This window comes from Canis lupus, chromosome 32 (assembly GCF_048164855.1).
Source record: "Canis lupus baileyi chromosome 32, mCanLup2.hap1, whole genome shotgun sequence".
Classification (NCBI taxonomy): domain Eukaryota; kingdom Metazoa; phylum Chordata; class Mammalia; order Carnivora; family Canidae; genus Canis; species Canis lupus.
Window position 1 is genome coordinate 23,866,284 of NC_132869.1, and position 13,287 is coordinate 23,879,570.

At 35.2% G+C, this 13,287-nt stretch overlaps 1 long non-coding RNA gene across 1 annotated transcript; it reads right to left on the reverse strand.

Annotated features, from left to right (window-relative positions):
* Positions 1-8,973: 8,973 nt before the first annotated feature.
* Positions 8,974-10,860, reverse strand: LOC140623007 (uncharacterized). The gene is made up of 3 exons (XR_012022681.1): positions 10,375-10,860; positions 9,690-9,823; positions 8,974-9,408 (listed from the first exon to the last, which is right to left on the reverse strand). It is a non-coding gene; the product is annotated as an uncharacterized lncRNA (long non-coding RNA).
* Positions 10,861-13,287: the final 2,427 nt, after the last annotated feature.

Consider the following 13,287-nt stretch of genomic DNA (forward strand, 5'->3'; position numbering starts at 1 on the left):
TGTTGGCATATAATTTTTTTTTATAATTTTATTCTCTTATAATCCTTTGTATTTTTATGGTGTCGGTTTTTATTTCTTCTCTTTCATTTCTAATTTTATTTATTTGAGTTCTCTGTGTGTGTGTGTGTGTGTGTGTGTGTGTGTCCTCTTTTCTTTCTTTCTCTTTCTTTATGAGTCTGGTGAAAGGTTTATCAGTTTTGTTGATTTTTTCAAAGAACCAGCTCCTGGTTTTAGTAATCTGTTTTATTGGTTTTTAGCCTCTATTTCATTTATTTCTGCTCTAATCTTTATTATTTCCTTCCTTCTACTACTTTGGACTTTGTTCTTTTTTGTAGCTCCTTTAGGTGTAAGGTTAGATTACTTGATATTTTCTTGCTTCTTGAGGTAGGCCTACATTGCTATACTCTTCCCTCTTTGAATAGTTTTTGTTGCATCCCAAAGGTTTGGGGGCATTGTGTTTTCAATTTCATATGTCTCCACGTACTTTTTTATTTTCTTTTTGATTTCTTGGTTGACTCATACATTGTCTTGGTTTTTTTTAAAAGATTTTATTTATTTATTTGAGAGAGAGAGAGAGTGCATGAGAGAGAGAGATCACAAGCAGAGGGAAGGAGTAAAGGGAGAAGCAGGCTCCCCACTGAGCAGGGAGCTCAGATGCTAGACTGAGGATCATGACCTAAGCTGAAAGCAGAAGCTTAACCAACTGAGCCACCCCAAGGACCCTGACCCATTCATTGTTTAGTAGCATGTTATTTAAATTCCGTGTATTTATGTTCTTTCCATATTTTTTTATGATTGATTTCTACTTTCATACCATATGGCCAAAAAAGATGCATGATACGATTTCAATCTTTTTGAATTTGATGAGACTTGTTTTGTGGTCTAACATGTGACCTATTCTGGAGAACATTTCATGTGTACTTGAAAATAATGTATACTTCCCTGCTTTGGGATGGAGTATTCTGAATGTATCAGTTAAATCCATCAGATCCAATGTGTCACTCAAAGCCATTGTTTCCTGTTTATACTCTGTCTGGATGACTTATCCATTGATGTAGTTGGGATGTTGGAAGTCTACTACTATTATTGTATTACTATTGATTTCTTCCTTTATATCTGTTAATAGTTGCTTTATGTTTGTTTGGATGCTCTCACGTTGGTACATAAATACTTACAATTGTATATTCTTGTTGGATTGTTCTTTTTATAATTATATAGTGTCCCTCTTTGTCTCTTGTTACATTCTTTGTTTTAAAGTCTATTTTGTCCAATATAGTGTGGCTACCCCAGCTTTCTTTTCACTTCCATTTGCATAACAAATGGTTTTCTATCCCTTCCTCTTCAATCTGTATGTGTCTTTAAGTCCGGAATGCATCTCTTGTAGTCAGCATATAATTGGGTCTTGCTTTTTTTTTTTTTTTTTCGTATTATTCATTCCATCACTGTATGTCTTTGGATTGGAGCATTTAGTGTATTTACATTATTAGTAATTATTAGTAGGTATGTACTTATTGCCATTTTGTTACTTGTTTTACAGATGTTTTTGTAGTTCTTTGTTCCTTTCTTCTCTTGCTCCCTTATGTTGTGGTTTGATGGCTTCCTTTAGGAATATGCTTGGATTCCTTTCTTTTTATTTTTGCATATCTACTACTGTTTGATTTGTGATTGCCTTTAGGTGTATAAATAAGTCTATATTAAGCTGATGGTCACTTAAGTTTGAGCCCATTCTAAAAGCACTCAATTTTTATTCTCCCCCATATTTTATACATATTATATCATATTTTACATCCTTTTATTTTGTGAATCTCTTGACTGATTTTTATAGATATAACTGATTTTACTGCTTTTGTGCTTTAACCTCCATACTGGTTTTATAAATGATTAATCTACTTTTATTATATTTGTATTATCCTGTGAAACTTTTCCTTTCCTAATTTTCTTACTCCTGATTATGGCCTTTTCTTTCCATTCAAAGAATTCTTTTTAATATTTCTTGTAAGTCTCATTTAGTGGTGCTGAACTCCTTTAAGTTTTGTTTGTCTAGGAAACTCTTTATCTCTCCTTCTATTCTGAAAGATATCCTTGCTAAATAGATTATTCATGGTTGTAGGTTTTTTTCTGTTTCAGAACTTTGAGGATATCATGCTACTTACTTTTGGCCTGCAAAGTTTCTGCTGAAAAAGCAGCTCAGAGCCTTATGGGGTTTCTCTTGTATACAACTGTTTTCTTTTTTCTTGATGATTTTAAAATTCTCTAGCACTTTTTGCCATTTTAATTATGATGTGTCTTGGTGTAGACTGCCTTGGGTTGATTTTGATGAGGGCTCTCTGTGCCTCCTGGACTGGATGCCTGTTTTCTTCCCCAGATTAGGGACATTTTCATCCTATTTCTTCAAATAAATTTTCTGCCCCCTTTTCCTCTCTTTTCTTACTGGAATCCCTTTAAGTTAATATTATTAACCTGATGACATCACTGAGTTCGCTTAATCTATTCTCATTTTTTGTTACTCTTTTCTCTTTATGCTGTTCGGTTGGTCGCTTTCCATCACCCAGTTGTCCAGGTCACTGATCCATTCTTCTGCTTCCTCTACTCAACTATTTATTCCCTCTAGTGTATTCTTAAAATAGGTTATTGAATTATTCATCTCTGATTATTTTTTACATTTTCTCTTTTTGTTGAATGGCTCACTGAGATCTTTTACTCTCTTCTCAAGTCCAGTAAGTATCTTTATGACTCTTTCTATGAATTCTCTATAGGGCATATGGCTTATCTCTGTTTCATTTTGCTGTGATTTGTCCTGTTCTTTAATGTGGGATGTGTTTCTCTGTCTCCTCATTTTGTCTAACTTTCTGTATTTGTTTATATATATATTAGAAAAGTCAACTACTTCTCAAATCTTCAATATAGTGGCCTTATGAATAAGAGGTCCTCTAGCGCCCTGTGGTACAATGTTCCCTGTTCACAAGAACCAAGTGTTTCAGGGGTGACTCTTTGTGTGTTGCATGCACTGTACTATTGTGACTGTGGTATGTTTTCTTCAGTCCTGTCAGCTGCAATGGCGTTCTTTATTGTGGGCAGAGTTTGGTCCCTGTGCTATTAGGGGCCAGTCTGGGACTGCCATAGTCTTGTAGTTGAGTCAGGCTAGCTGCCTCTCTCAGTCCATTTGCCAGGATTGAACTTCAGAGTACTCTCCCTACACTGTCACCAGAGAGGCTTTTGTTGGTGGACAGAGCCTGCAGTCAGACCACATGTCTGCTCTCAGTCCGTCTGTTTGGGTTGCAGTGACCTTGAACTACAGGGCTCTCTCCTTGTGCTGCCCTTTGAGGTTTTTATTTGTGGATAGGGCTAGCAGTCAGATCAGATATCTGCCTCTATCCCACCATTGGGACTGCAGTTGAATTGGTGTGTGGCTATCTTCCCCTCTCCTCAGGGCAAGAGTCACTTTGCAGTGGTGCTGGTCACTGTTGGGGTTGCTTGCAGAATTAGACATATAAAGTACCTTTGGAGGGACTTCTGGTGAGCAGGGCAGGTTGGATGGGGAAAGTCCACAGCAGAATGTGGGGTCAGAGTGCACAATGTTATGAAGCTATGTTGAGAATATTTTTTTGGTTCCCACAGGTGTCCATAGGTATCTAGGTTGGGATTGTTTTGTTTTGTTTCGTTTTTTTGTTATGCTGGCTCTTTAAAGTCAGGGACTCAGTTCCTATGCCCTCCAGCTCTCCCAGAGCTGAGACTCCTGATTTCTAAAGTTCCCAGTGTTGAACTCTAACAGTTGTAAAAATTCAAGAAGTTAAGCCCCGCTGGTTTTCAAAGCCAAGTATTATGGGGACTTGTCTTCCACTGCAGGTCCCCTATGCCTGGGGTGCTTGGGGTACCCGAAGTGCCTGTGGTGAGGTCTGTTCCTCTCCCTTCTCCATGCTTGCTGTCTCCTTCCCATTTATGGTTAGTCTCACCAACTAGTTTGATTCCCAGCTTTGACTCCACCTTTCCCCCTATTTTTGACATGGCCTCCACCCTATGATTAACTATGGAGATTCTGTTCTGTCAGGCTTCAGTTAGTTTCCAGGGTTAGTTGCAGTGATGTAGCTGTTATTTAGGTGTGTTCATGGGAAGAGATGAGCTTAGGATCCTCCTACTTCACCATCTTCCCAGGCTCCCCTTGTCTCTATTCTAATCTACATTACCACCAACAGTGCATGAGGGCTACTTTTTCTCCATATCATCACCAATACTTGTTATTTCTTGTCTTTTTGATACTAGATATTCTGACTTATATAAGGTGATATCTCATTATGGTTCTGATATGCATTTCCCTGATGATTAGTGATGTTGGGCATCTTTTCATGTGTCTGTTGACCATCCATATATCTTCTTTAGAAAAATGTCTATGATGTATCTCATAAGGGAATAATACCCAAAATATGCAAAGGATTTATACAACTCAACACCAAAAAAAAAAAAAAAAAAAACCCAAACAATCCAATTATAGTGAATATTCTGGCATATGATTTGTAAAGGAGTCTATAAGTGAATTTCTTTTATATCTTCAATAGTGATTGCCCATTTGATTGGTGTAGAATCATATCTATAAATCTTAATTTGTACACATATTCATATATTCATTAGCTTTTGGGCTTCCTATTCTATAAATTCCCAGTTTATAACTCTATTTACTTTTCTATCAGATATACTGCCTTTTTCCTGATTATTTTCAAGAGTTTCTTGAATATTCTTACACACATGAGCAGGGTGGGAAGGGCAGAGGGAGAGACAAACAAAGGGAATCTTAGGCAGGCTTCTTGCTCAGCCTGGAGCCTGATGCAGGGCTCGATCTCATGACCCTGGGATCATGACCTGAGCCAAATTCAAGAGTCAGACATATAAACAACTGAGCCACCTAGGCACCCCTTAAATATTCTTAATATTCATTTCTTAGCAGTTTTATACATTGGAAATATCTTCTCCTGGTTTCTCCCCAACTGTTAACAGTATAAATTTTTCACCCTAAGGTTTAGGATTGAAAGTAATAAATAAAGATCCTTTCCATACCAAAGATGTTTGCCAAAATTTAATTCTATAGACTTAAATTTTTATGCTTGGCTTTTTAATTCGTTTGTAGTCCATCTTCATATATAGTAATTGCTAAGAATTCAACTTTATTTTTCTCCATATAAGGAGTAGATTTTCTCAGCAGCAGTGACCAAAAAATCCACCCTTGGTTTGTGATGTTTCTTTTATCATATATTAAGGTCACATATATATAACTCTCCATCTGCATTCTCAATTCTGTTGTTATTGGTTTACTTGTCTATTTATGTGCCACTCTTCACTGTTATTATTGCTATTAGTTTTCTGTATATCTTCATATCTTCATATCTAATAGGGAGTGTTCCTCTTCTTTGCCTACTTTGTGTTTCTATGAATTTGAATTTTATGTTTTTAGATTCTACATACAAGTGAGGTCATACAGTATTTTCCTCTCTCTTATGATTTATTTCACTTAACATAATGCCCTCAAGGTCCATCCATGTCACAAATGGCAAGATTACCTTCTTTTTTAAGGCTGAACAATATTCCATTGTATGTATATATACCATATTTTCCTTATGCATTCATCTGCCAGTGGACACTTAAGTTGTTTCCACATCTTGGTTATTGTGAATAATGCTGCAATGAACATGGGAATGCAGATATCTCTTTGGTGCAGTGATTTCATCTCCTTCAGACAAATACCCAGAAGTAGGATTGGTGGGTGGAATGGTAATTCTACTCTTAATTTTTTTAGGAACCTCCATATTTTTTCCAGAGTGGCTATACCACTTACATTCCCAGCAACAGTGCACCAGGTTCTCTTTCCTACACATCCTTGCCAGCATTTGTTTTCTCTTGTTCTTTTTTGGATAGCTATACTAACAGGTGTGAGGTGATATTTCATTATGGTTTTGATTTACATTTCCTGGATAATTACTGATGCAGAACACTTTTTCATATATTTGGCCATTTGTGTGTTTTCTTTGGAAAAAATATCTATTCAAGTCTTCTATTTTTAATTGAATTGTTTATTTGCTATTGAGCTGTATGAGATCCCTATATATTTTGGATATTAACCACTCATCAGTGAAACAGTTTTCAAATAATTTCTGCCATTCTGTAGGTTACATTTTCATTTTGTCAGTTGTTTCTTTTGACAAACAAATCTTTTTAGTTTGATGTATTTCCACTCGTTGATTTACTTATGTTGCATGTGATTCTAATGTCATACCAGAAAATCACCACCAAAATCTTCATCAAAGGATTTTTTGTGTGTTTTCTTCTAGTTTTGTGGTTGAGTCTTATGTTTAAGTTCTTAATCCATTTGTGTTTATTTTTGTAAGTGGTGTAAAATAGGAATCCAATTTCATCCTTTTGCATGTAGATATCTAGTTTTCCCAGCAACACTTATTTTAGTGACTAAAATAAGGATCCTTTTCCCAATGAGTATTCTCAGCTCCCTTGCCAAATATTAGTTAACCATATATGTTTGGGTTTCTTTCTGGGCTCTCAATTCTGTTCCATTGATCCATGTGTCTATTATGTCAGTACCATATTGTTTAAATTACTATAGCTTTGTAATACAGTATGAAATTAGTAAGTATGATGCCTCCTACTTTGTTTGTTCTTAAGATTGCTTTGGCTATTCAGAATCTTTTGTGGTTCCATATGAGTCTTAGGATTGCTTTTTCTATTTCTGTAATAAGTGCCATGGAAATTGTGATAGGGATTGCATTGAATCTATAGATGGCTGTGGATAATATATACATTTTAACAATATTAACTTTTCTAAGCCATGAATATGAGATATCTATTTACTTGTGTCTTCTTCAATTTATTTCATCAATGTCTTACAGTTTCTGGTGTATAAATCTTTCACCTCCTTAGTTGAATTTATTTCTAAGTATTTTATTGTTTTTGATGCTATTATAAATGGAATTGTTTTCTTTATTTCTCTTTCAAATAGTTTATTATTAGTGAATAGAACTATAACTGGTTTTGTATGTTGAATTTTTCACCCTGAAACTTTACTGAATTTGTTTATTAGGTCTAACAGGTTTTTTGGTGGAGTCTCTAGGATTGTGTATATACAAGATCACTAACGTATATGTTAGAATAAATGTTCTGTGTTCTCCAGAGTTCTGATAAAATTTTAATATAGACTTAAACTTTTTTTATATATTTATATGTGGGAAAATGACAAATTTACAATGTTATGATATTCAACTATGAATATAATGTTTTCCCAATTATTCTGATCTTGATTCTCTTTATCAGAATTGGAATACAGGATTTGAAAAATAGCACCTAAATTACCAAAAAAAAAAATTCTTAACATATTATCCAAAGTGCTTTGTACATGTCTGAAAATTTAAAGAACTCTTTATCCCCAAGAGATAGTGGTGTCTGGAACTATTAATAAGTTAGGATGACCATCCCCTAGTCAGTTAAGCAAAACTGAGGCTATGAGAGAATACATGCTCTTTGAAGCTAATGTCACAGAGGAAAATCTTATCATCTGATATTATGCCCTTTTTTTCTATTATTGTCAGACAGAATCATGGGCTTCATATATCAGGAATCTGGTCTGACTCAGGTGAATATCATGCAAGTGGGAAACTGGAGACTGTTCTAAAAACTTGTTTTTTCTAACTATATATGTGGTTCACCTGCAGAAAGCAGGTATACATAACTCTGGAAATAAATTTGCAAGAGAACCTGATTCCTACAAAGAAAGAATAAATGTCATTAACTGATTGAGAGAAGGAGAAAAGGAACATTAAAAATGGGAACCCCTCTCTGATGAAAACCTGTTTGTTCTTTGGCTAATTTTGGGAAAAAAGAACTAACTTTCTGAAATGTTCAGAATCCCAGAATTTATCCAATTTGTTATATTGGGTTGTGGGAAGAAATACATTCTTCCCTCCCTTATTCTCTCAACCCATTCCTCGTCCCAGTATCATAAGCCATGCTAGTACTTCCCTCTAAGGTTTTCTTTTTTTTTTTTTAGAAATAATTTTTTTAAAGATTTTATTTATTTATTCATGAGAGATACAGAGAGAGAGAGAGAGAGAGAGAGAGAGGCAAAGACCCAGGCAGAGGGAGAAGCAGGCTCCATGCAGGGAGCCTGACGTGGGACTCGATCCCAGGTCTCCAGGATCACACCCTAGGCTGTAGGCTGCACTAAACCACTGAGCCACCAGGGCTGCCCCCCTCTAAGGTTTTCTGACAGTCATTTATAGCACTGGAGGACATATCAACTGTGTCCTGCACCTACCATATTTTCATTACTTTGCTAAAGATCTTTATTCCATTTGGAAAACCCTCTACTCCACCTTCTATCAATTAGGTGAACTCCATTCATCAAGGCTGAAATAAAATATTATCTCCTCTCTATAGCTTTCTTTTATCTTTTCATCCTTATAGACAGAATAAATTGATCCTTCATTTCAGCTCCCACAATCTTTTTTATGTTTCCCTAATTATTATATATGTCTCACTTATCTCACTGAATTTTAGTTTATTATTTTAACTTGTTAATATATATAAAGTTCTTAAAATGGCGCTGGGTATGTGGTATGCATCATATAAGCATTGCCTATCATAATAGCATTATTAATATCATCATTACTCTTTGTGTATATGTCTCGTCTATCAGCACTTGGCATTTCTCAAGGGCAAGAATAATGCCTGTTTTATTTTTACTTCCCCAGTGCCTGGTATAGTATATAGCATACAGTAGAAACTCAAATTTTTATTGAATTAAGTTCCTTCAGGACAGTGGGGACTGCCATGTCTAAAACTGAAGCATGATTCTGACTTTGAACTTTCCAAGTCTATTAATCTTAAACTAAATATTTGGCTGTTCTGCTCCTCAACTGCTGTAATCATTTAGGTGCTATAACCACTACTAGTGAAATCATCCAAAATAATTGAGGTACACCCAATCTATGGTACAAGGAAGACATGCCAAACACCCTATCAGAACTCCTATTCAATGAGAAAAGAAATCATTTATTTTCTATTGGTTCATTGCTAGGATGTCTGAACAATCTTTGCCACTGAATTGCAATAAAGTTTGGTGACTTTATTTCCAGTAAGTAAATAGTTGTATATTCATGATTACTTCATCTTTTCTCCCAAATCAATTGTGTTTGAGGCATGATAGGAGAAATGAATCACATGTACCAAACTAATATCCACAATTACTTTTTTTTTAATTTGGGAAGAATTTAATCTCTCCCCAGTACTCATCATGTTTATGACCTAAGATGTCAATATATCATGCTTTTTCAACTGAGTCAATTTTCTGCTGAAATGAATGTATTGCCCTTCTTTCTCAATTCAATTCTGTGGAGCTAGTCTTGATAAGTTATTCTGGGAGAAAAAAAAAATATGTGTTAGACATTTCTCATCTAGACAACCAAATCATAGATACATTATAAACAAGATCCACCTTCCCAACCAAAAAATATAGTCTTAACACCCACACAAATGGCAAAGCATGCATATCTTGACACTTGTCAATGAAGTTACACATATTCATATACACCCACACACACACACACACACAAATCTGAATTACTCCCTAAGTGTGTGTGTCATGCAGGGAGAGGAGCTATGGAGGGTACAAGTCAGCAAAATCAAGTCATCTTTACCTGAATTAACCTCAGAAACACACTTTCCCATACTGCTTGTCTTTCTATTGCATGTCTAGAGACTGGCATCCCTTGGTTCCAGGCTACACATTTCCCAGCAAGCCACCTATTCACGTGGTGAATACTAGGGATGCCTAGGACACAAGGGAAGAGAGAGCCTTGATCCTTTCAGTCCTAGATCTTCTAATGCAGTGGCCATACTGTTCTCAATGAGAACTTCCTTGGCCCATGACCCTTCTAGGATTTCATCTTTCTAGAAAAGGAAGCTACTCAGGAAATTTCATCATCATTTCAATCTATACCAGCCTCTCTTATTGCCCAAGAAATTATTAAAATCTGCAAAGAAATATCCCTAACACATGGGCATTAGAAATTAGTTGGGGGCAAAAAAGCTAAAAAGCTAAAAGATATGTTGAATTGATTCTAGGATTTCTCTGGAGCAGATAGGTTTTACCAAATTTCTTGGGTTCCATCTTCACTGCATAATATCACCTTGTCCATTCAAGTTAAACTGAAGCTGCACAGATAAGAGGAAGTGAGAGAGGGAGAGGAAGAGAACTGATATACATATAAGTATAGATAGTAACAGATGCTATTTCTGAATAACTGGATTGAAGCCATTATATTAGATTTGAAGTTATGATTATGGAATGAAGTCCTAAAATTGATGTAAGATTCTACATACTGTGGTCATGGGCAGATGAACAAAAAGAAATGGACTATGAGAGATGAGGCATGAGCAGAACAGACTGGAGGTTTAGGGAACCATGTAGGGAGGTAACCATTCACTTTACTTCTGCAAAGAATCTGACAGCATTCTAGTTTCCTTATCACTGACATAAGTAGACAATGCCCTTGGAATGGACAATGGCATGTCCAGAATGGGCATTTGCAACACAGAGTGGCAAATTCTCCTCAAACAGCTTTGCATATACAGTCAGTCGAGGGTATGGAAGTAAATACTAGTGATCAGAACAATTCCATTTACAATTGCATCAAAAGTAAAATAAAATGAGTAACACTCTCTGGTCCCCTCACTCTTCAGGGGCTTTTTACTGTAACTTTACTATCCTCAATAAACTTTGTTTTGGGGTGCCTGGGTGGCTCAGTTGGTTAAGCATCTGCCTTCAGCTCAAGTCATGATCCCAGAGTCCTGGGATTGATTCCTGCATCAGACTCCCTGCTCAGTGGGGCACCTGCTTCTCCTTCTCCTTCTCCCTCTCCCTCTGCTGCTCTCTCTGCTTGTGCTCTCTTGCTCTCTTTCTCTATCAAAGAAATAAATAAAATCTTTTTAAATATTTAAAAAAATACAAATAAAGTAAGATAAAATAAAATACTTAGGAATAATCTAACCTAGGAAACAAAAGACTTGAAGACAGAATCCTTTAAAACATTGCTGAAAAAAACTAAAGAAGTCACAAATAAATAGAAAGACATCCTAAGTTAAGGAATTGGATGACATGATATTGTTAAGATGTCCATACTACTCAAAGCAATCTACAGATTCAGTGCAATCCGTGTCAAAGTCACAATGGCATTTTTTTTGTTGCAGAAATTTAAAAAATTAAATTCATATGGAATCTCAAGAGATTCCATATAGCCAAAACAGTTTTGAAAAGAACGAAGTCATTGGCTCACATTTCCTAATTTCAAAATATATTACAAAGCTCTAGTAATCAGAACATAGTAGTGCCATAAAGACTAACAAGCTGATGGAATAGAATAGAGAGCCCCAAAATAAACCCTTGAATACATGGTCAAATGATGTGTGATGAGGATAGCAAGACCATTAAATAGAGAAAGGATAGTCTTTCACCAAATGGTGCTAGGAAAACTGGATATCCAAATATGAAAAATATGAAATTGGAAGCACATTTTAAACGAATATCACAGTTGATTCAAATAGTTTAAAGACATAAAATGAAGACTAAAACTGTAAAGCTTCTAGAAAAAAAGCCATAGGAAAACATTTCATGACAATGGACTTTGTAACAATTTTTGCATATGATACCAGAAGCACAGGCAACAAAAGCAATAATAGATAAATGTAACTATATCAAACTTTAAAACTTTGTGTTCCAAAGGACATGATAAATAGAGTGAAAAGGAAAGGTAGGAAATGAGAGAAAATATTTAAAAATCATATATCTGATAAATGGCTAATATTTAGAATAAATAAAGAACACTTAAAACTCAACAACAAAAAAACTCAACAAAAAAATCAAATAATCAAAATGGTCAAAGGACTTACATAATTCTTCAAAGATAGTATACAAATAGCCAACAAGAATATAAAAAGAAAAAAAAGAATATAAAAAGATGTTTAACATCACAAATCATTAGAGAAATGCAAATTTAAAAGCTGATGAGAAATCACCTTACATCTGTCATGTCAAGATGGCTATTATCGAAAGAAAGAGAAGCAGGGCAGGGGAGGTAGGAGAGGAAAGGGAGAGGAGAGGAAAGGAAAGGAAAGGAGAGGAAAGGAAAGGAGAGGAGAGGAGAGGAGAGGAGAGGAGAGGAGAGGAGAGGAGAGGAGAGGAGAGGAAAGGAAAGGAGAAAGGGAAAGGGAAAGGGAAAGGGAAAGGGAAAGGGAAAGGGTTAGGGAAAGGGAAAGGGAAAGGGAAAGGGAAAGGGAAAGGGAAAGGAGAGGAAAGGAAAGGAGGAGGAAAGGAAAGGAAAAATAAGTGCTGGTGAAAATGTGGGGAATTTGGAATGTTTATGATTATACTTAACATTACTGAACTTTATCCTTAAAAATGTAAAGTTAAGCTTTATGTAATGTGGTTTTTACCACAATAAAAAGAAAAAAAAACACTAAGAGTCCCTACATTTGATGAAGCAGTTTTATCTGTATATGGCACATATCTTGGGGGTTCATAAATATGTCTGGGGAAATACTTTATGGACTAAGTTAATGCCAAGAAAGCTTTCAACAGTCATTTTGATTTAGGAATGGATATAAATACAGGTTTACATTAATTATAAATTATTGTAATTATAAAATATATTATAAATTGTGTAATATATATTATGTATATATGATATAAATATAAATCTGAGCCCATTTTGTCATCACATGATAAGATCAGGAGACATTTATGCTACACATAAATTTTGGCATCCTGTGGTAGTTTTTATTCATAATAATGACAGAAGACATCCTTTTCCACATTGTACAGGTATCTTAATAGATTTGGCCAGCTCTAAACATTGCAAATGTGTCCCCAAATATTGCTATTACCTTGGGTATTAGAGCCCTATATCACATGATGTCATTATTTGATAAATTGTCATAACTTCTCAACACTAAGGAAACAACTCATGATTTCAGAATAGACACGTAAATTATTCCTGATTGTAATTAATAATGTGATAGACTCAAAAAGGAGATAATTCATGAACTAGACTTGAAGTAGTGTCTTCGGAATTCTTTGGCACTAAAAGCAGATCTATCCTATCTTAATCCATCACAGCTGAGGGATAATATGTCATGGGATTGTTAGCAAGACCTAAATAATTCAAAAAGGCAAATCTCTTGGGATATAATGGAAGAATTAAATTGAACTTTATTTTAAAGCAAGCTATAAAATCTGCT